Raw genomic sequence first — 20,156 nt, forward strand, 5'->3', positions numbered from 1 at the left:
TTCAAAGCGCTCAAGGAGGGAGGGAACAAGGGGAAAAAACAACAGTCATTCAGAGCCCTTGAATTTCTGAATGATACAGGTCTGCACAGGCAGAGTAAGTACATATAATACAATTAACAGTGTAGATAACAGCAACTCGGTTTGGCGACAATTCTGCCGTTTTTCCAAGTGCATTGAGGCGCCACCATGCAAGGAGGGGAGACAGGGAAGATAGACGATCTTCAAGGCATGGTACGTTAAGATCCTGCAAGTTCACAGACGGTACAGGAGAGGGGAGGGGGGAGGATAAGTGCAGGGGGGGAGTCCAAGTGCGTCCAGTCAGTCAGAAGCTGGGGTAGGTGCTGAGAGATGCCACTCTCATGGGACATTTACCAAGTGCAGTACCGATTAGGCAAGTGCTGGGCCGTGTCAGGCAAGTGCGAGAGGACTGGCGAGGGTGCCAGGGACCTGTGAGATGCTGTGGTACACCAGGCGGCCAGTCAGCAAACTGAATGGAAAAGGATGGAGAGAGGGATAGAGCCGAGAGTTTAGCAGGATAGAGGGAGAGAGAAGGAAGAGAAGAGGAATGTCTTAAGGAGTTTCCGGAACTTAAGGCGATCAGGCTCAAGACGGAGAGTGGTAGGGAGGCTATTCCATAGGGAGGCCGCTGCTGAGGATAAAAATTTCCCTCCAAATCTCTGCTTGGAGAACCGGCTCCCTCGCAGAAGGTTGGAGGTAGATGAGCAGAGGGTTCAGGAAGGACAGTATTGAAGTAGGCATCAATGCAGATAGGTAGGTCCCAAACCCCAGAAAGCCTTGTGGACAATGCAGAGGGTCTTGAACTTGATCCTTGCAGCTACGGGGGAGCCAGTGGAGGGATGTCAGCGCTAGAGAGATACGGCCCCTGGGCTTGAGGCCAAGGATAAGTCTTGCGGTTGTGTTCTGGATGAGTTGCAGAGGGCGCAAAGCAGAGGCAGGGAGATTGAGAAAGAGGCTGTTGCAGTAGTCCAGCCTTGAGGGAACCAGGGCTCTGGAGACAGTGAGCCACTGGGGGAAGGTGAGCAAAGAAAGAGTACCTCTGTGGAGGTACAGCTGGTAGTTGGACCTTTTAAAAATTTCCGAAATGTGAGTGTAGAAGGAGAGAGTAGAGTTGAAGTTGACCCCAAGGTTTGTTGCCTCACAGGTGGGTGCCGGCGCAGGGCCAAGGGAGGCCGGCCAGGGTGAGAGTGGGAAAGCAGGAGTCCCAATGCGAACAATCTCAGTCTTACTGGCATTGAGGCAGCGGTCGTTTGTAGCACACCATGACCGAATTACAGACAGATATGAGCGAGGTAGAGGAGGTAGCTGAGGGTAGCCTGAAGGAGAGTTACATGTCGTCCGCATAACACTGGAAGTTAGAGATGAAAGTGGCAATCAAATGTGCCAGGGCAACCATGTAAACATTGAAGAACCAGGGCAATAGGTTAGAACCCTGTGGAACACCACAGGTTGGAAGAGTGATAGTAGAGAGAAAGGACCCAGGTTCCACCTGGGATGGGTGGTCGGAAAGGAAGGAGGTTAACCAGGCCAGAGCCTGACCTGTGATTTCCAGGGTGTCACGGAGACGTGCGATAGGGATGTTGTGGTTTACCATGTCAAAGGCAGAGCGGAGGTAAAGAAGAATGAGGACAGAGGCAGTGTTAGTGTCAAGATTTGAGAGCAGGTCTTCACAGGTGTTCAGAAGAGCTTTTTCCCTGCCTCTGGATGCCCTAAAGCCAGACTGATGGTCGTGGAAGCAACCAGCAGATTCAGTGTGGAGGGTGAGCTGAGACATAGCCAGCTTCTCCGGGTATTTGCCCAGGAAAGGGGCAATAGAGATCGAGTGGTAATTTGCCGGAATGGAGTGGTAGGGAGAGGGTTTCTTAAGCAGAGGATGCACAAGGGAGTGTTTAGTAGAAGTTGGGAAAACTCCATTGGCAAAAGAGAGATTGCAGAGATAAGCCAAGGCTGGAGCGAGAGAGTCAAGGTTGTCCTTAATGGTTTTGGAGGGGCAGGTGTCCACCTGTTTGGATGAGGCCTTCATGGACCGGACTTGTCTGGTGACCTCATCAGGTGTGATGGGAGTGAGAGAAGAGAGGAGAAGTGGTGGAGGGGCAAAGGAAGGATCCAGAGGTGTTGATGTATGATGTGGTGTGGAAGTGAGAGAGGAAATGATGTCTTGGGTTTTTGCAGTGAAGTGTGCAGCCAGGGGCAAGGAAAGGTCCTGGGTGGGTGTGAAGGAAGAGGAGGCTGCTGCAGGACTGGGCAGTTCCTTGCAGACTTTGAAAGGTTTGGCCATGTTGTTTGATGCCGCAGAGATGCAGGCTTCAATAAAGACTCATTTCTTGGTGTGGATGCAGAGTCGATGTTGCATTTGAAGGAGGCGGCTGTCCATTTTGTCCGAGGGGCCTCCTTGTGTTTAAGGGCAGCCAGATCAGAGTTGTGCCAAGAGTTGTGCTTTTTGGAAGGCTTCAGTCGGACCCTCATGACAGGGTCAAGAGTATCAAGAGTGTTAGAGATAAAGAGATTGAAGTTAGCGAGGGCTGTGGCAGGGTGGGCATCAGCCACAGGAGTAGGAGGCAGAGTGTAGGTGGAGGCAAAGGCAGCCGTCGTCACTCTTTTCATGGGTCTGGTGACTTTGAAACTGAGTGGCTGTGCCGGGTGTGCCGATGCAAGAGGAGAGGAGAGATTCAAGTGTGAAGTGAGAAGAGAGTGGTCCATCTAAGAGAGAGAGGTAGTGAGAGGGATAGAGAGAGGTATGTTGGTAGAGATGAGAGCATCCAAAGTGTGGCCCGCTGTGTTCATGGAGCCAGAAGGTAAGCTAGAGAGGGAGAGAGAATCGCATAGGTTGACGAAAGGTCCTGAGGAGTCAGGAGAGTCCAGATGGATGTTGAAGTCACCCAGCAGGAGGAGTTGAGAAGAGGAGGAGAGTAGAGAGGAGGCCAGGTCAGCCCATTCCGAGAGGGAGAGAGTGGACTGACCCGGTGGCTGATAGAATTTGGCCATAAGGAGAGAAGATTTAGGAGAGTGTGAGAGCCTGCAGACTAGGCAATCAAAGGAGGAGTAGGCCTGAGTGGGGATGATGGGCACAGGTATCCATTCTGGGAAGTTCAACTCCACTGCCCCTCCTGACCCCTTGGGCCTTGGCACAGAGAGGATCGTGTATTCTTCAGGGAGGAGTGTGTGAAAGCTCATAACAGAGCTGTCCTTGAACCATGTGGCGAGCACATCTAGATCCCTGCGTTCAAGGAGGTTGCAGATGTCAGACAAGTATATGACAGCAGAGCGAGAGTTAAGCGTGGCAATGTGGAGTAGCTTGCCATCTTTGAAGGCCTTGCGCAGGGGAAGGTGATCCCCACAAGGGTGGCAAGAGAGCCAGAAGGACAGTGGAGGATGGCGGAGGAGCGAAGGCCGACAAGGGTGCCAGGACAGTGAGGCAGGGCAGGGGCGCCTGTGAAGAGGAGGAGGAAGGCACAGCAGGCAAGGGAGCCTGTGCAGAGGAGGAGGAAGGCACAGTAGCAAGGGAGCCTGTGCAGAGGAGGAGGAAGGCACAGTAGCAAGGGAGCCTGTGCAGAGGAGGAGGAAGGCACAGTAGCAAGGGAGCCTGTGCAGAGGAGGAGGAAGGCACAGTAGGCAAGGTAGCCTGTGCAGAGGAGGAGGCAGTGGTCGAAGTGTACGAAAAGAAGTAGTGGAACTATGTTCCCGACTGGCCGCACCGCTCCCGACAAACCCCACTGCCACCCCCTTCCCACGCACAATACAAAACTCAAAACCTATGCATTTGCTGTTTAAAGGACTGGTCAGTGCAGTGCACTGAAAGTGCAAGTTTCAACTTCTTACTACACTTTTATTTTAAAACGAAACCGTTCCGGAACGGTTTCTTTTTAAAATAAAAGTATAGGAACAGTAAAACTTATTTAAAAGAAGTATAGGAGCACCGCTCCCGACCGCTCCCGCCCACTTCGACCACTGGGAGGAGGAAGGCACAGTAGGCAAAGGAGCCTGTGCAGAGGAGGAGGAAGTCACAGCAGGCAAGGGAGCCTCTTCATGGGGAGAGGTAAGGTTTGACAGGCGAGGTATGAGCCTGTCAAAGAGAAGAATGTTGGGTTGCGGACCCTGAACCATGATGGCTCCATTCCGATAGACATTAATGATGACCCTCGAAATGGCGAAGAGGTCAAGGAGGTACCTCCCAGTGGGCTCCACCGTTAATGGGAGAAGAGGCGATAGAAGGGAGAAAGGCAACCATGTACCGGTCCATATGTTGAGTGAGGCAACGGCAAAGAGGATGTCTGTGAGAGTCTCTCTGGCGTAAGCTGTGACATAGGTGTCTGCAATAGCAAGACCTGGGTTGGAGCCCAGTATGTCCTTCTTAAGTTTCTATCGGCCAGATTTAGTGATAGGAGGGGGATAGGAAATAGAGAAGCAGTTAGAGAAGATAGGAAGGATAAATAGTGGAATAACTAGCTGCAATGATGAGGGACAGAGGATAGGCGTGGGCGCTAAAGACAAGGTAGGACGTGCAGGACATTGATGCAGGATGTACTCAACAGCAAACGCTGTTTGTAAAAAAGGTGGTAAGTAACAGTTGTGCACCCAGCAAGAAGCGATTTTAAGAATGGTAACAGCAAGTATACAGCCAGGTTCGATTTTAGATAATGCAGAAAGAAACACAATGCAACAAGTGCACACAACCAAGTTCGAATTTGAGCTAAAGCAGAAAGAAGCACAGTGCAGCAAGTGCACACAGCCAAGTTCGATCCTAGCTATGGCAGAAAGAAGCACAGTGCAGCAAGTGCACACAGCCAAGTTCGATCCTAGCTATGGCAGAAAGAAGCACAGTGCAGCAAGTGCACACAGCCAAGTTCGAATTTGAGCTAAAGCAGAAAGATGCACAGTGCAGCAAGTGCACACAGCCAAGTTCGAATTTGAGCTAAAGCAGAAAGAAGCACAGTGCAGCAAGTGCACACAGCCAAGTTCGAATTTGAGCTAAAGCAGAAAGAAGCACAGTGCACAAGTTCAATCCTAGCTAAGGCAGAAAGAAGCACAGTTCAGCAAGTGCACACAGCCAAGTTCGATCCTAGCTATGGCAGAAAGAAGCACAGTGCAGCAAGTGCACACAGCCAAGTTTGAATTTCAGCTAAAGCAGAAAGAAGCACAGTGCAGCAAGTGCACACAGCCAAGTTTGATCCTAGCTACGGCAGAAAGAAGCACAGTGCAGCAAGTGCACACAGCCAAGTTTGATCTTAGCTAAGGCAGAAAGAAGCACAGTGCAGCAAGTGCACACAGCCAAGTTCGATCCTAGCTACGGCAGAAAGAAGCACAGTGCAGCAAGTGCACACAGCCAAGTTTGATCTTAGCTAAGGCAGAAAGAAGCACAGTGCAGCAAGTGCACACAGCCAAGTTCGATCCTAGCTACGGCAGAAAGAAGCACAGTGCAGCAAGTGCACACAGCCAAGTTCGATCCTAGCTAAGGCAGAAAGAAGCACAGTGCAGCAAGTGCACACAGCCAAGTTCGATCCTAGCTAAGGCAGAAAGAAGCACAGTGCAGCTAGCTAAGGCAGAAAGAAGCACAGTGCAGCAAGTGCACACAGCCAAGTTCGATCCTAGCTAAAGCAGAAAGAAGCACAGTGCACTGCCAAGTTCGATCCTAGCTACGGCAGAAGCACAGTGCAGCAAGTATGCTGCAGAGCACAGTTCTGAACCGGATCCATTTGGTACAGTAGGCACTTGATCATCCTGTTTAATAGATTGCGCTCCTTTTAATGGCTGGTATATTCGACTAGATTGAAAACTAGGGCAGGTCTTTTAGGCCACTTCTTTCACTGCGCAGGCCACGCCTCTTTTAAAGGTCACTTGCGCTACTTAGAAGGCGGCCAACAGTTCTTCCGTCCAGCCCCCGCGCCCACACAGGGCCCGCCTCTCCATGTATTATCCCAGTTAAATCATTATACCAAAGCACCTTTCATGATATGGCAGCCCTAGCTCTCTGCACGGCATGTGGTGTAATGTTTGCGCTTATATAGTTCTCTTTTAGGTCTTTAATGTCCAGTTAGGTGAGCCGGTTCCTAAGGTGAGCCGAAATCACCAATGGTTCTATGCATTATACTTTCTATTCGGTTAAGACCGCCACTGGTCACTAGGAGTATATGCTGCTCTACCTTGTAGTGTCCCTGCGCTGGTTTCCAGATGCTTGGGGCAGCGTGCCTTGCAATGTGGTGCAGATCCCCCCCCCTGCAAGCTAGGTGCAAGGCCATGCGTTTCAGAGTGGATCACTCTAGCTCTGAGCCCCGCGTGGCTGCTTCTTGTGATCTGACTTTCCGTGCATGAAAAGCCCAATTACAAATCATTGTGATCAGATCATTGTGCAATGTAGCCATCGTGCCTTTCCATTTACCGCACAAGTAGGTGCTGTTTTAGGAGCTATATGTTCTCTTCATTAGAAGGAGACAGATTTTCAAGATGCGGCTGCTTTTTGGGGCGATCCTAAAATATATGATCCTATTTCTTTTTGGGGCAGAGGCCACAAGACAGCTTTGTCCCAATTCTCAAAACATTTTAGAGGGAAGTGATGGGATGCACACTTGCAGCACCTTGATTTGCGCCACTATAAGTCGCAAACAGTGAACTTAATCTTCTGGATGTGCACATCTTGAATGCACACATCAGGGCGGCCTTCTCCCCGCCCCCCCTTTGGTAATTGCACAAAGCAACAGGTAGAAGAGTGTCTTTCTGCACATTTAAAAAAAACTTCCAGGATTCACAAATAGGATGAGTTTTCAAATGTTTAGAAAACAAGTCCATTCCTCTGCGCTTTTTTGGAACAGGCGCAGGGAGGTGCACAATACATGAGAGGGTAATTTCTGAACCTTTCATGCATTTTTTTTAGATCAGACCACAACATCGTGAGCTGCTGCTGCCCCGCATGCATTTCTAACCTTCAAACAGGACTAAAAATGCTTTGTTCTTTTTTTTTGCCATTTCGCAATGACACGTTCCTTAAAGGCCAGTCACTGTGAAATGTGCTCCCAGTACCCCAGTCAGTTCTGAGAGCCTATCAAACATCAGAGTCGGGGGAAGGGGGGCCGATGCGCTCCCGGAAATGATATGTAGAAGGGCTCTGGCCACCGTATCACTTATGCTCTCGTGCACCCCCCCAACATGATTGTGTTTGCCTTTGGTGACTAAAATGATGTGTACATTTTAAAAAATCAGGCAGCTGAAAAATGGTCTTTCTCTGTGTTATCTTTGAATGGCGGATTATTTGTGAATGAAGACTTGTGTGTCGCGATTCCTTTCCATTATGCACTCTGATATCTCGCCCTGGTCTCTGAGTCTCATATGCAGTGTGAGAGTGCAATGCCATGAGCAATGAGTAGACTGGGTCTCTTCTCACTTTGGACCGCATCACAGACTACCGCTGGGATACCGCCAATGCAAATAGTGTTACCAGTACTCAGTACTGCACAACTTGCGCCGCATCACGAGTAGTGATAAGGCAGTCATTCCCCATTTCTTTAAGAGTCCATAGGACTCTATAGGGTTTTGTGGTGCTATTACTGCCAGAGGTAATAACACTGGCGGTAATAGCACCAAAAATAGCCAAAAACAGGCAGAAAGCTGTAGATGTACCTCCAGTGGAAAGCTGAAGGTAAAACTCCAAACTTTCCACCCAACTCATGATTAGCCAACCCTTAAATGCAGTGGTAATAGCATTATTGCCACATTTAAGGGCTACCACCCAACTTGTGATGAGGTCCTTTGCCTGGACTGTCTCTCTCTGATCCCTGCCATCTGGTTATCTCTTGCATGTTTTCCTAGTACTTTTTCTCTCTTTCTTGCACAGATCTCTCACACAGTTATATACCTTTCCTTGCAGGCGTGTATAAGAGCAAGCACAATTGTGACTTCTATTTCGTATATTTAAATGTGCAGGTGTATCAAACTGTCTTCTGCAATGATCATTTCTTTTTGTTGCCAAACAGCGCTCCATTCACTGTTCAGTTAGTTGTATTACATTAGCTGCACCCCGAGTATTAAACGTCGATCTAGTGCTCATGGGTGTAATTTTAAGGGGGAACAAGGGTGTTTGTCCCCTTCATCTTTTGGGGCACACCATTTTGTCCCACTCCTTTTGCAGGAGCCTCTTTCATTTAGATGTCATGTTCCCCCAACATTTTCAGCAAACTACTCCATTGCTAGCACTCTCTCTCTTTTTCTCTGTCTCTCTTTCTCTCTGTCCCCCTCCCCTTTTCACTTTCTCTTTCGCTCTCACTCTCTCTATATCTCTCTATATCACGAGCCAGCCTCCCTGTGGGTAGAACTAGCCCAGCTATTGATGGCTGGGATGGGATCAGAGAAAAAGCAGAGATATCTTGACGGAGCAAGGAGCAAGTTGGAGGGTGGGCTGTCTTTTATATGTTGAAAAGTAGAATAAGAATATCAGCTACAGCCTTGGGGACCAGCATGGTATTTCGAGACTTAGATTGCCATCCCATGTGTGCTGCATAATTGTCACCATCACACTGAAGGTGCATCATCCATAAGGGAGAATTGGCTCCTCGAAGGCCTTCCTTCATCCTCCCATTTGCCCCTGAGAAGTGTCCTACACGAGGCTGCATGCCTCATCAAGGGTCTACGCAGATACGACCACATCACCCCGGCCCTCATTGACCTTCACTGGCTCCCACTGCACGCACACATCACCTTTAAGTCTTGCTGCATCATCTATAAGGCAGTCACCCAGTTAACTCGCCGAGAAACTCTGCATCTACGGCAGACAGCACACCACCAGAAGCCAGGACATGTGCAGACTTGAAATCCGCCAACGCAAAAAGGAAAGGACCAAAATACAAGCCTTCTCTGCCTATGCCCCAAGACTATGGAATCTATGCCCCGTCTGCAACCAACTCGCCCCCAGGCTCGTGCAATTCAGAAAAAAATTCAAGACCCACCTCTTCAAGGAGTCTCTCCTCCTCATCACCTAGGCCATCACGTCGTCCCTCGTGCCACCTGACTCGCTAGACGCGGCCTGCTCCTCGTCTCCCCGCTACCCAGTACAGCTGATCCCCTCCACGGCCCCCCTTGTTCTCCTACCCCCTGCTGTATATCTGTTCTGTTGTTACCACTGAAAAGCGTTGCGTTATACATCTGTACTGTTGTACATCTCTGGAAAGCACTCCATTATGTATCTGTATTGGTGTACACCTCTGTAAAATGCTCCTTTGCTTCTCGAAGCTAGGTCTGCGCTCAATAAATACAATAATATGATAATAATAATAAATATGAAAGGGGGCACGGGCAATGTCACACTGCATTGCTACTTCACAAAACTGGCTTTAAATGTTAGGTAGCTCACATCATTCTTATAGTTAAAGCCAGAGTTGTCAAGTAGTGTGGTAGAAAGGTTGATGTTTAATTTGTTGTGCGATGTGGTATGTTTTTATTTCATTGCACGTTGTAGACATTTTGTTACCTTTGGACTGAGTGTGACTTTATGTGTGAATTCCCATGGTGTGCAGTCTTTACCTTTTTATATATAGCGTGTAACCCTAACTTGTTTTTTTCACTACGATAAACATACATATGTAATCCGTGCAGTCCAACGAAAACTCAAAAGCTGCGCTCGCGGCACCACGTTGGAGATCACATTTTATCCTCCTTATTCTTTGGCGAGTGATTTCATGCTGCCACCATGATGATACGTGTTGCTCGTCAATCAGTCTTTGCCACAGTTAAAAACAAAAACTGCCGCTAAGATTTCATGTTCATGTGCCAAATGGGTTAGTCCCTTTTCCCTTTCCAAACATTGCTCTAGTCCTACTCATTATTTCAACAATGAGCTTTATTTTTTCCTAGTGCCCCTTATTCAGTCCAACTTTCAAACTAAGTCATAGATGTCATGTATGTCCCTTAGAGGAAACGTGTGAACTGGAAGTCTGGCAACTGTCAAACATGCCTGCACAATGTACATCCAAACGTTAAATGTTTTACTATCTAGACGAATGCCAACCTTAAAAACTCCATCTTTGTTTTTTATTATTTATTTATGTGGCCATGTTTTTTCTTTCTAACCTTTGGAGCCCATTCTGCCCGAAAGAGAAAGAATGCAGGCGCACGTCTAATCCAAGCAACAGGGCTTCATGGGTATGCAAATGAGCCTTATTATCATTCTGGAGCATGCGCAGCAGGTGATGGCCATCCAAATTAAGTTACAAACAAGGCTGCAAAGCGAACAGGGAGCTGGTCAACCTGGCAATGGAGGGGAAGCATTGGGAATCTAGTCCAAGGACATATCTGCTATGAGAAGCATTGGCAACGAAGTTAGGGCTGGCTTTGCAGGTGCAGCGGGGAGGCCATTTTTGCCCCGGGTGCCTTAAACACATCCTACCCACTACATTTACAAAGTCAGACCTGCTTGCTTTGCCAGTGCTTGTTCATATTGCCCTTCCCCTTATTCTATTGTTTGTCCTTACTCCCTCTTTCATTTTACTCTCTTTCTTTCCTGCACTCTCCGCTGCCCTAGATTTCTCGTGCAGATTGTCTAATAAAAACAATCTGATTCCCCGACTCAAGCGCTTGTCACTCAAACATAAGGTGGGCCCATTCGGGCCTGTGTCTGTCACAGGCCTGGAGGCTATCGCAGACAATCAGCTGTCTCGAGCCAGTGTTCATATTGGCCGGTCAGCATCTGTACTCATACATACATGTGTGTCCACCAGTGCTTTCTTAGTCTGTGACTCCTGCCTACCAGGCCAGTTCCTCTACACCATGTAGCACCTAGGGCAAGACACTAGAAAGTGTCCCTTCCCCCACCGCAACCCCAATCCAACATTATAAAGTCATTACAATATGAACAAAAGCAACTTTTATTAACTTGTACTTAGGGTACTAACATGAATGAGTAGACATTGTAAAGTAGACATCAACATGTTAGCCCCTCTCAGTTTTACTTTCCTGAACCTCCTCTCAGCAGTCAGGAACAGCACCTGCAACCCAACTCCCTGGGAATCTCACACATTGGAAACACCACATATCTCTTTGCATGGTGAATACATGGTGAATACATTGAAATAAAGAAAATATTGCCACTATCCGCAAACCATAACTTCTGATTTGTAAATGATACATTAAAGTCGAATAAACCACGCCTGAGACTCAAATAGTGTGCACTGTGAACTAAATCCCTTCTAGGGGCTCCCAATTTTGTCAGATGAGATACAGAGAAATCGAATAAGTTACCAAGGATCACACATTTTAGTTAAGCGATGACCTCAGAATTTCCTCCTAGCCAGCAATTTAGGCACTCAACCACATGTCTTTCCATCTCTAGTTTGTACCGATATTTGGTTTCCCAGTGATTCCCATGGCTAAAATCATATTTTGCTTTAAATCAATGACTTGAAAATACCCGAACCATACAGTAAACTAACATGATCAAATGTAAATATTTACAGAAACATGTAGAGCGAGAAGAGTATGATTGACGTTTTATTGTCCCCATACTAAATGGGACCCTACAAGCAGGCAAAGTAATGGGAGCCAAACAAATCGACCCTGGGTTTTTTCAACCGTTTCTTGAAGACTGAAAGGCACTGGGTGAAAGAAAATGCATATTATGGTCACCTGCGCGTGCTATAATTTACACATATCAAGACTGCCTATTAACAAAAGTCACTCTGATATCCCTCTCACTGTTGTGTCTGCAGTCATCTACCACAAATCACTGCCCATTTGAAATGTTCTGCAGGTAACAGACATGTTAAAAACATAATTAACAGACGGGCCTCATCACGACTAGGGCGGTAACGTTAACGCTATTAGCGCGGGCGGTCTTAGCCCTACCGCCGAACTCCCCGGCGCTAATAGCGCCGGATCACGAGTTCGACGGTAATGTAAGTCCCCATTCCCCACTGAGCCCATTCAGGAATGTCTCATTCCCCATTGGGCTCAATGGGGAAAACTTCGCGCTAATACCGCCGGTGGATTTCCTGCCGGCGGTAATAGCGCACATTTTTGGCAGATTTCCCCCCAGCTCAGAGCTGGGGCGAAATCCGCCGAAGCCCTGATTCGGTGGACCCTTAAATCCGGCGGTAATAGCGCTACCGCCGGATTTAAGGGTTACCGCCGAAGTCGTGATGAGGCCCACGGAACAAAGCTTGTAAGTTAGCGATCTCTGGTTGTGAACATCTGATCCTGCTCCCTCAAAGTGCTTGTGCCCCGTGCAATAGCCTGCCCCAGAAGCTACCCTGTACTCACTCTATCTGTTACTTGTTCTCGCTGTCTTTTTTGCTCTTTCTCTCTTCTCTCACTCGCATGTTTCTCTTCTCTGTGCACTTTCTCTTTCCCCATCCATCCCTCTCTCTCTTTTCTTTTCCGCGGAATCCTGATATTTCTCTCTTTGAAACAATTACCTCTGCCTCTGCCAGAAAAAAACGTATTTACTCATTTGCACATTCTGCAGATTCAAGTCTCGAGGTCACTGGTTGCCAGGCTTCCAGACTGACGCCTATGTCGCTATGGTTACAGCATCCATCGACACCTCCTCTAGCTCTTTCTCAATAGGAGGTTAGCATCAAATAACTCTCCAGTTCTGAATTTCAGAAGCAGGAAAAAACGCCATCTCCAGAAGTAGCTTCCCCCATCCTTCTTTCTCACAGAGGGAGTATACAATGTGGTAAGAACTACCAAGGTCCGAACTGGAAGCATGATAGGGCATCGAGGTCCCTTAAAGCTCTCCAGCGGTCAAAGTTGCGACCCCAACAGTGTGGCGCTCAGATTTCAGATGCCATCTCCACGTTTTTCGCACCTGTGGGTACAGAGAAACGTGTGTACCCCCCTCCCCACCTTGAATGCTTAAAGGCATCTAAATAGGAGGGCAAAAAGGGCTCTTGCCCCGAGCACCCACCCTTGGAGGAACCCCCATGTTACTCAGAACCCTATGCAGTGCCCTTAGGGACCACGGCACAGAGTTAAGAATACAAGTGGTAATACAAGTTCAGCTTTGGTACAAGCACAAACTACACAGAAAGAGTCGTAGCAGTGACTGAGCTGCCAGACTTCTCAAGAGCAAATGAGCAGTAGCAGAGATTACACAAAGGACTACAATTTCTGTGATTCAAGCAAACACTGACTCAAGGTTTCTGGTTAAAAAATATAAGTACATTTATATTTAAACCATCTGTTCACAAAACACTTCACTTCTAGTAAAATAAAACCACACTTCAAATATACTACACAAAACCAATTCCCCTTGTGTAGAACAATTCAAGGTAAGTACCTTAGGATTTGACAGACCGGTGTTATGAAACAAAGACGTTACCGGGAGTACATATGCGATCACTTTTTGACAGTAATGACAGTTCAGTCTTACGAAAGTTAAGCATACCCGCGGGAAGAAATATAACCGAAGTCAAACTACACTTAGCACATGAATTAACACAAGAGAGTTGGGGATAAAAAGCATAGGCAATACTTTTGCCAAGGCAGAGCGACTCACAGGGCACTTTCTAACAAGAAGATAAAAGTCAATAGACCTGCGCCAGTGTCAAGTGGAACAGGGTTCCTGTTGCCCAGGATCACACGGTTAGAACAGTTCACGATTCAAGACTGCCAGGAGTACTTAGATATTGTCAGAAGAGGAGACAAAAGTTATAAGAGGGAAGGAAGAAAAGGACAAGCCTTTGGTGAGGAAGAAGGCTTCACCCCAATTCCTCTAAGTCGGACACAGTACCTTATTTGTTGAAGAAATCTGGTGCCATGGCAGTTGTTCTTGATAGTTTCCTGCAGACTCATGGTTCCTGGAGCTTCAGTCGTGGGGATAAGAAGGAGGACATCTGGAGCGATCTGTACTACCCAGGGATGAGGCCAGCAGCAGCGAAGCAACGGTGAATAAAAGGTGCGCTCCTTTAAAACAGGAGAGGCGGTTCAGATAGCTATCCGGACCACTACAGCAGTGTGCAGCGATTTCGACCACAAAGAGGATCCTCTGGCTGTGGAAGATGAGCCGGTTGACCCCACCAGGCTCAAGGGAAGAAGACTCCGGACTAGATCTTCTCTGGTCAGTGAAGGGTAGAAAGCTCAGGACTGCAGCAGGGCTTCACCGGGACTCGGGAGTTGCAGCAGCCGTCTTCTTCTCTGCTTCTCTTTGGTTCCTCGCAGTTCCAGTGGTGACTCTGACTTCTAGCCCAAGAGTCCTGTCTTTTATGCGAAAATCCCCCAGTCACACAGCCTGGCTGTCAATCACTCAGCAGACAACTCCCGGACAACCACCTCAGCCAATCAATACAAAGTGTGACTTGGGTCTCCAAGAAGACCCTCTGCAGGGGGTGACTGCACCCCTCCCTCACATTCAGCCCACCTAGACACCCAGGCACCAAAGGAGGGTTTCTCTGTAGAAGCCCGCCAAAAGACGGTGAACAAAGAAGGCAAACCTGTAAAACACAAGAAAGATTTTAACAAAAAGAAATGGCGACTAAACCCGCCAGGAGCCGAAATAAAAAGTATTTGGGCAAGCGGGTTTATGTTCGAGGCTACTACAATAGCCTGGAACAGTACCACGTTTATATAGTATAATCGCGGTAGAAAAGTTAGGGTAGATACCACTGCCACCAGCCAAGTCTAAATGTTAAGAGAGCAAAACAAAGCTCACAGAGGCACAGACAAAAAGGGTAGGAATTAACCCTTTCCAATACTCCATGAAAGATGGTGTACTGGGTCTGTAGTTTAAAGTGACTACATAAAGTTAATGGCAACTTTACAGGTTTTCCGGGGGACACTAGTCAGCCCCAGAAAAATGGAGTCAGCGGTAAGTCTCAAAGACAACCCTGTGTCACTGCACTGAAGGTGCTGTGTAACACACACAAAAACTGGGGCTCAGGGAGTGGTGTGGCTCCAGAGCCCAAGATCACACAAAAAGTAGAAATACACAAGGCAAAACACATGTAAGAGAGGGAAAAAGGCTCACACTCTTACTAGGAGGAAATAAATAAACCCCTAAAATCCAGCAAAGCTGCTGAGGGACTCACTAGGTGAGGGAAATTAGCCATAAATGAGAATTCTCACTAACACCCCGCCTGGCTACCAGATACAAATAATGTATGTCATGGTATAGTGTTGTTTGCTTCTGAGGCAAATGAATCCTGTAATGTCTTCCATTTCCACTCAGCACAGTGCATGCCATCTCTACATTCTTCTTTTTCTTCTAGTCGGCTTCCGCCATTATAATAAATAACATGACAAAATATGTGTACATTTGCTACAGTTAAACAGATTGAATTCCACACCTTCACAAAATGGTATAAATACACTTATTTTGTATCATTATTTTATTGTGTCAATTGTACAAGTTACAAATACCGCTAAGAATTGGTCTAATTAGTATTTTCATCAACATACTATCTGACGTAATTAAGTGTGAGAACTTGAAAATGTTTAGGATTTCTACTAAGGATCAACGGGTCCAATGAGTGAATTGTTAATCACTTGCATCACTAAAAAATCTCTCCCGATAATCCATTTCTGACTAAATGAATGGTGAAGCACGTGTTGAGAGATACTATTGAGAAAGAGAGATATTATTGAGAAAGATTACATTGAGTACAAGTAAAATAAAAACAACTAATATCGAAAACAAATCTAAGTTAGTCTTATTATCATTCAAGCTGATTCATCACAAACAAAAGAACTAAAAATATTTATAGTTGGCGCAAACACAGATTTATCCCAACCCAAAGTTTACAACCACCACTGGAAGGATATGGTGCTCTTCAAGTAACAGTCTATGGGCCTCATTACGACTCAGGCGGTAAGGGTTTTACGGCAGCGTTAACAGCGCCGACCCTTACCGCCTGAGTACGAGGTCCCTTAGCGCCATGGCGGACTTAACACCTGCTTTTAGCAGGTGTTAAAATCCATGGCGCTAAGGGACCATGGAGTTAATTACGCCACCGTAATTTACGGTGGCGTAATTAACGCCTTCCCCACTCCCATTATGCCCTATGGGGCAAAAATGGGAATGGGGAAGGGTAAATGGGGATTGGGGACTTACCGCCCCGCCAACCTCGGAATGGGGCGGTAAGTCCGCCAACCACCATGGCGTAAACGTAGTTTACGCCATGGTGGTAAAGTCACGGTCCAGGCGGTAACTTACCGCCTGGGTCGTAATGAGGCTATATGTGTGGATACGGGCACCTTCCTGGTAGCCTTGCATCTGTATCCTCTATCTGTGCTATGGTAGGTGCGCCTTTTCCTTACAGCTGTTACACTACACCAGCTGCACACATATCCGGTGCACCCATGCACCATACGACACTACGGCCCTCATTACAACCCAGGCGTTGAGGGGTTAACGGCGCCGTAAAAGGCGGCGGCGCCGTTAAACCCTTAACGCCTGATTACGAGGTCCCTGATTACGAGGCCTTTAGCAGGTAGTTAATAAACCAACCCGCAAAGGGACCTTGGTGCTTAGTTTGCGGCACCGTACTTAGCGCCTTCCCCATTCCCATTGAGCCCTATGGAGCAAAAATGGGAATGGGGAAGGGCCATGGCGGCATGGGGAATTACCGCCCCGGCAACCTCGGAATGGGGCGGTAATTCCCCATTCCGCCATGGCGGAGTCGGTAAATTACCGGCATGGACCATGGTGCTGTTAGCACCATGGTCCAATGCCTGGGTCGTAATGAGGGCCAATCTCTCTCTACTGACCTGAACTACGGTTCCCGAGGGCGTTCAACCTACCAGCGCTTTGAGGTCATACCAATGATATATATAGCGCTATATAAATGCCAAGTAACATAACATAACAGATCTGCTTCCATCTGTGCCCTGCGCCTATAACACAGTCCATACACCATCCATATGGCTGCTATGGATGAAGTACATCCTCTACCTGAACTGGAACATAAATACCCTCATGCTGCCGCTTGTTTATTATTCTCATTCTTGAATGGATGGAGGGGGGTAAAGTGATTTCCAGGGAATTTATTCCCCAGCTTGTTTTAATTAGTGCCAGGGCAAGATACCAAGCTACGGGTTGTGATTGTGGCGTAGGGAATTGGGGTGAAACCAGAGCTTCCTGAGGTTCCTTTATTTTATTGGTTCGAGGGGCGGGCTGTAGGTGCCATGGGCCCAAATATCCTTAAAGATGTCCCAGCCCCTCCCCCTGGACTGGAACTGATTCCGAAACACTACCTGCCACAGTAAATGAGGACACGGACATCAGTGGGGGGTGACAAGCAGTTGCAACATGTCTGCTCCCCTTGTGACTCTCAGGCATTCCTTCTATAGTCCTCTGTGAGCCTCTTAATTAGAATTAATTTAGGCTGTGTGATGTCACCTTGTGATATTATCAGGGTTACTCGTCACAGGATATCACATCTCGTGGTGTCATTAGGGGGGGGTCTAAGAGCACCTGATGTCACTTCTGCTACTGCATCTATTCTGCTGCAAGAGCACCAGTGGGATGAGGATAGCATGCGCATGATTATAAAACATTACATAAAACATTGCAGAAGTCAGGTCAAGTCCTTGATCAGTGACAGTAGTCATATCTCACGCCCACCAGGCAACGCTGACCGCTTACGTGCCATTTCAGCACTAAACGGCACTGTGGCCTGTCCACATCACACATGATGCTAGTGGTGAGCTGTGATTTCATATCTCATTTCCAGAACAAAAAATGGGAATACACTGAACTTTTTGCTTATTACCCAACTCTATGGTGCTCACTTTATCAACCTTTGAAGGAGCTACCAGGATTCAAACCCGTGACCATGAGATCAACCTGCGAACCCTGTAGTGGATGCGTTAGTCCACTGAGCCACAGAGCTGGAGGAAGCCTCTGAATAATTCACATGCATGACAACCCCCTTCCCCAATGATGAGAGCATTCGGCAGATGGGTGGAAAGAGAGTGGACTGAAGTAAAATCCATCTAGCCTGGTATTCTTCCTTCTGTGTCTCGTCATCTAGTCTTTGGCCACTGCTGAAGTACCCTCAGAAGGGTATGATTACAGGATATGGGATGGCGATGCGCTCTGCACCATAATGGTAATAGTAGTAATTACAAGTAAAACAGTTTGATTAGTAGGTTTTAATTGAATCATGAACAGGTCGTTTTCAAGGCAAAGAAAATGCCTTGAAAACAACCAGCGGGTCTAAACACGTGTCACCGAATTTGCTCTTTGCCTTGAAAACGACCAGCGTGTCGAAACACGTGTCACCGAATTTGCTCTTTGCCTTGAAAACGACCGGCATGTCGAAACACGTGTCGGCTGTTCATGATTCAATTAAAACCTACTAATCAAACTGTTTTACTTGTAATAACTACTATTACCTTTATGGTGCAGAGCGCATCGCCATCCCATATCCCGTAATCATATCTTATCTATACCAACCATGGTGGATTGGTTGGTGGGAGCTGAGTGATTGCTGCTTGCACACATTCTATTTCATAACCAAACTATATTTAGTGTATTCGGCTAAATTTAATCACTGATTACTAGCGCACAGATAAATATCCAGTTTCGAATCCACAAGCCAATCCCTACACTCAGAAGGGAAGCAGGTTTGGGTTTCTTTTCAAAAGCCCAAATTGGTGAAAGATGGGCCTTTTCACGTTTTGACAATTACGACATGCGCTGCCTTTCATTCCGGTAGAGCTCCACGGCACTCTTACGTTATGCTGTCTAGCATCTGGACTGCCCCCGTCACCACCGCAGTCGTTTTACGGCAGCGCCTAAGTCCCACCTGGGTGTTGCCAGATCCTGAACTTTAGGAAGAGCAAAAGTTGAGTTAGAGATGGAACAGATAGTATGGATTGGGGAGAATGCAGAGTAAAGAGGGAAGGGATTACCTGGAAGCCTGTACAGAAGGGAAGTGCACAAAGGCGAGAGGCTGGAGGTATGTGGTTGCTGAGTGTATGGGTGTGTGTGCGATAACTGAAGGTAGTTATCCGTGGAATGTGAAAAGGTTTTGTGTAGTTTAATTTATGGTGATGGCATAATCTTGACCAGTTAAATCTGGACGCTAGATCGGGTTAGTGATTGGTTGTGTGATGGACATGAGGTGCTCATGTGGGCCATCGCACTGTGGGGGCTTTCACCGGGTGAGTGACCGACTGCAGTGACAGAAGACCACTGGTTTTGCCAAGCCCGCTGGATAAGAACTCAGCGCCAAGTGTTGGATGTGTTAGAGATGAATGCGTTTGGAAAACAGAAGGAGAGCGGGGGAGGGGAAGAGATGATAAGATCGAGTTTTGTTTGGTGCCACATGATTTCTGCCGATCTCTGAGTTAAGGATTTGATAGGCGCGGGCACATTGCGGATGTGTTTAATCTTGAAGAAAATGTTGGGTACCGTGACCGGGTTAGAATATTTGGGAGGTGGGGATGCAAGGAACCGCATCTCAATCTGCTAATTAAGGCTCTCCAGCTGTGCAGAGGAGTAGTGTGGGGGTATTTACTGTATGTGATATCAGTATTGTGCCCCCACTCTGTGCGTTAGCTGTAGCCTAACATTTTGTGCGCTAATGCATGTGATTCGGAGATGACAGTCGAGTAGATATAATGGTGCTCACTCATAGGTCAAGAAGTGACCATGTTCTAAGTCTATGAGATTGCAGTAGGTCTCGTCCAATTGTCAGAAGAAGGGTAAAACTTGATAGTAAATACGGATGCTCAACGTAGTAGTGGATGCAGCTGTATTCCCCAAAGGGGCAAAAAAACTAAATTTGCTTAGAAGAGTTGTCATATTTTATTATACAGGGGACAGAATCTGGGGGTTAATAACATGCAATAACATGCAATAAGAGACATTGTTAAAGAAGGCAGGGACTGGTGATCCAAGCTTGTTGTGACGTAAGACCAGGTAATGATTGAGGTTTGTGGTTGGGTTTCTGATACATTCAAGACTCTATAGATTAAATACTCTGTGTTCCAAATTCCCCGACTACAGAATGTGGACAATGCATCGCTCAGGGGTATCTTTGGTCACAAAAGGCAAGACTCGATCCCATCCCATCATCGTTCGTTACACTTGTATGTGATTTTGTTTTGTAAAGTCCTTGGGCGCCTAAAAAGGCACCAAGGCACTGCTCTAACAAAAATATGAGATACGCATACGCCGCATTCATCTAGGAAATAGCAACATCTTTAGATTGTGA

General features: G+C 47.2%; 1 protein-coding gene across 3 annotated transcripts in view; it reads left to right on the forward strand.

Annotated features, from left to right (window-relative positions):
- Window positions 1-20,156, forward strand: part of TMEM108 (transmembrane protein 108) — a 1,101,397-nt gene that overhangs the window by 640,926 nt on the left and 440,315 nt on the right. The window lies entirely within an intron of this gene.

This window comes from Ambystoma mexicanum, chromosome 2q (genome assembly GCF_040938575.1).
Source record: "Ambystoma mexicanum isolate Mex_15411 chromosome 2q, UKY_AmexF1_1, whole genome shotgun sequence".
NCBI lineage: Eukaryota > Metazoa > Chordata > Amphibia > Caudata > Ambystomatidae > Ambystoma > Ambystoma mexicanum.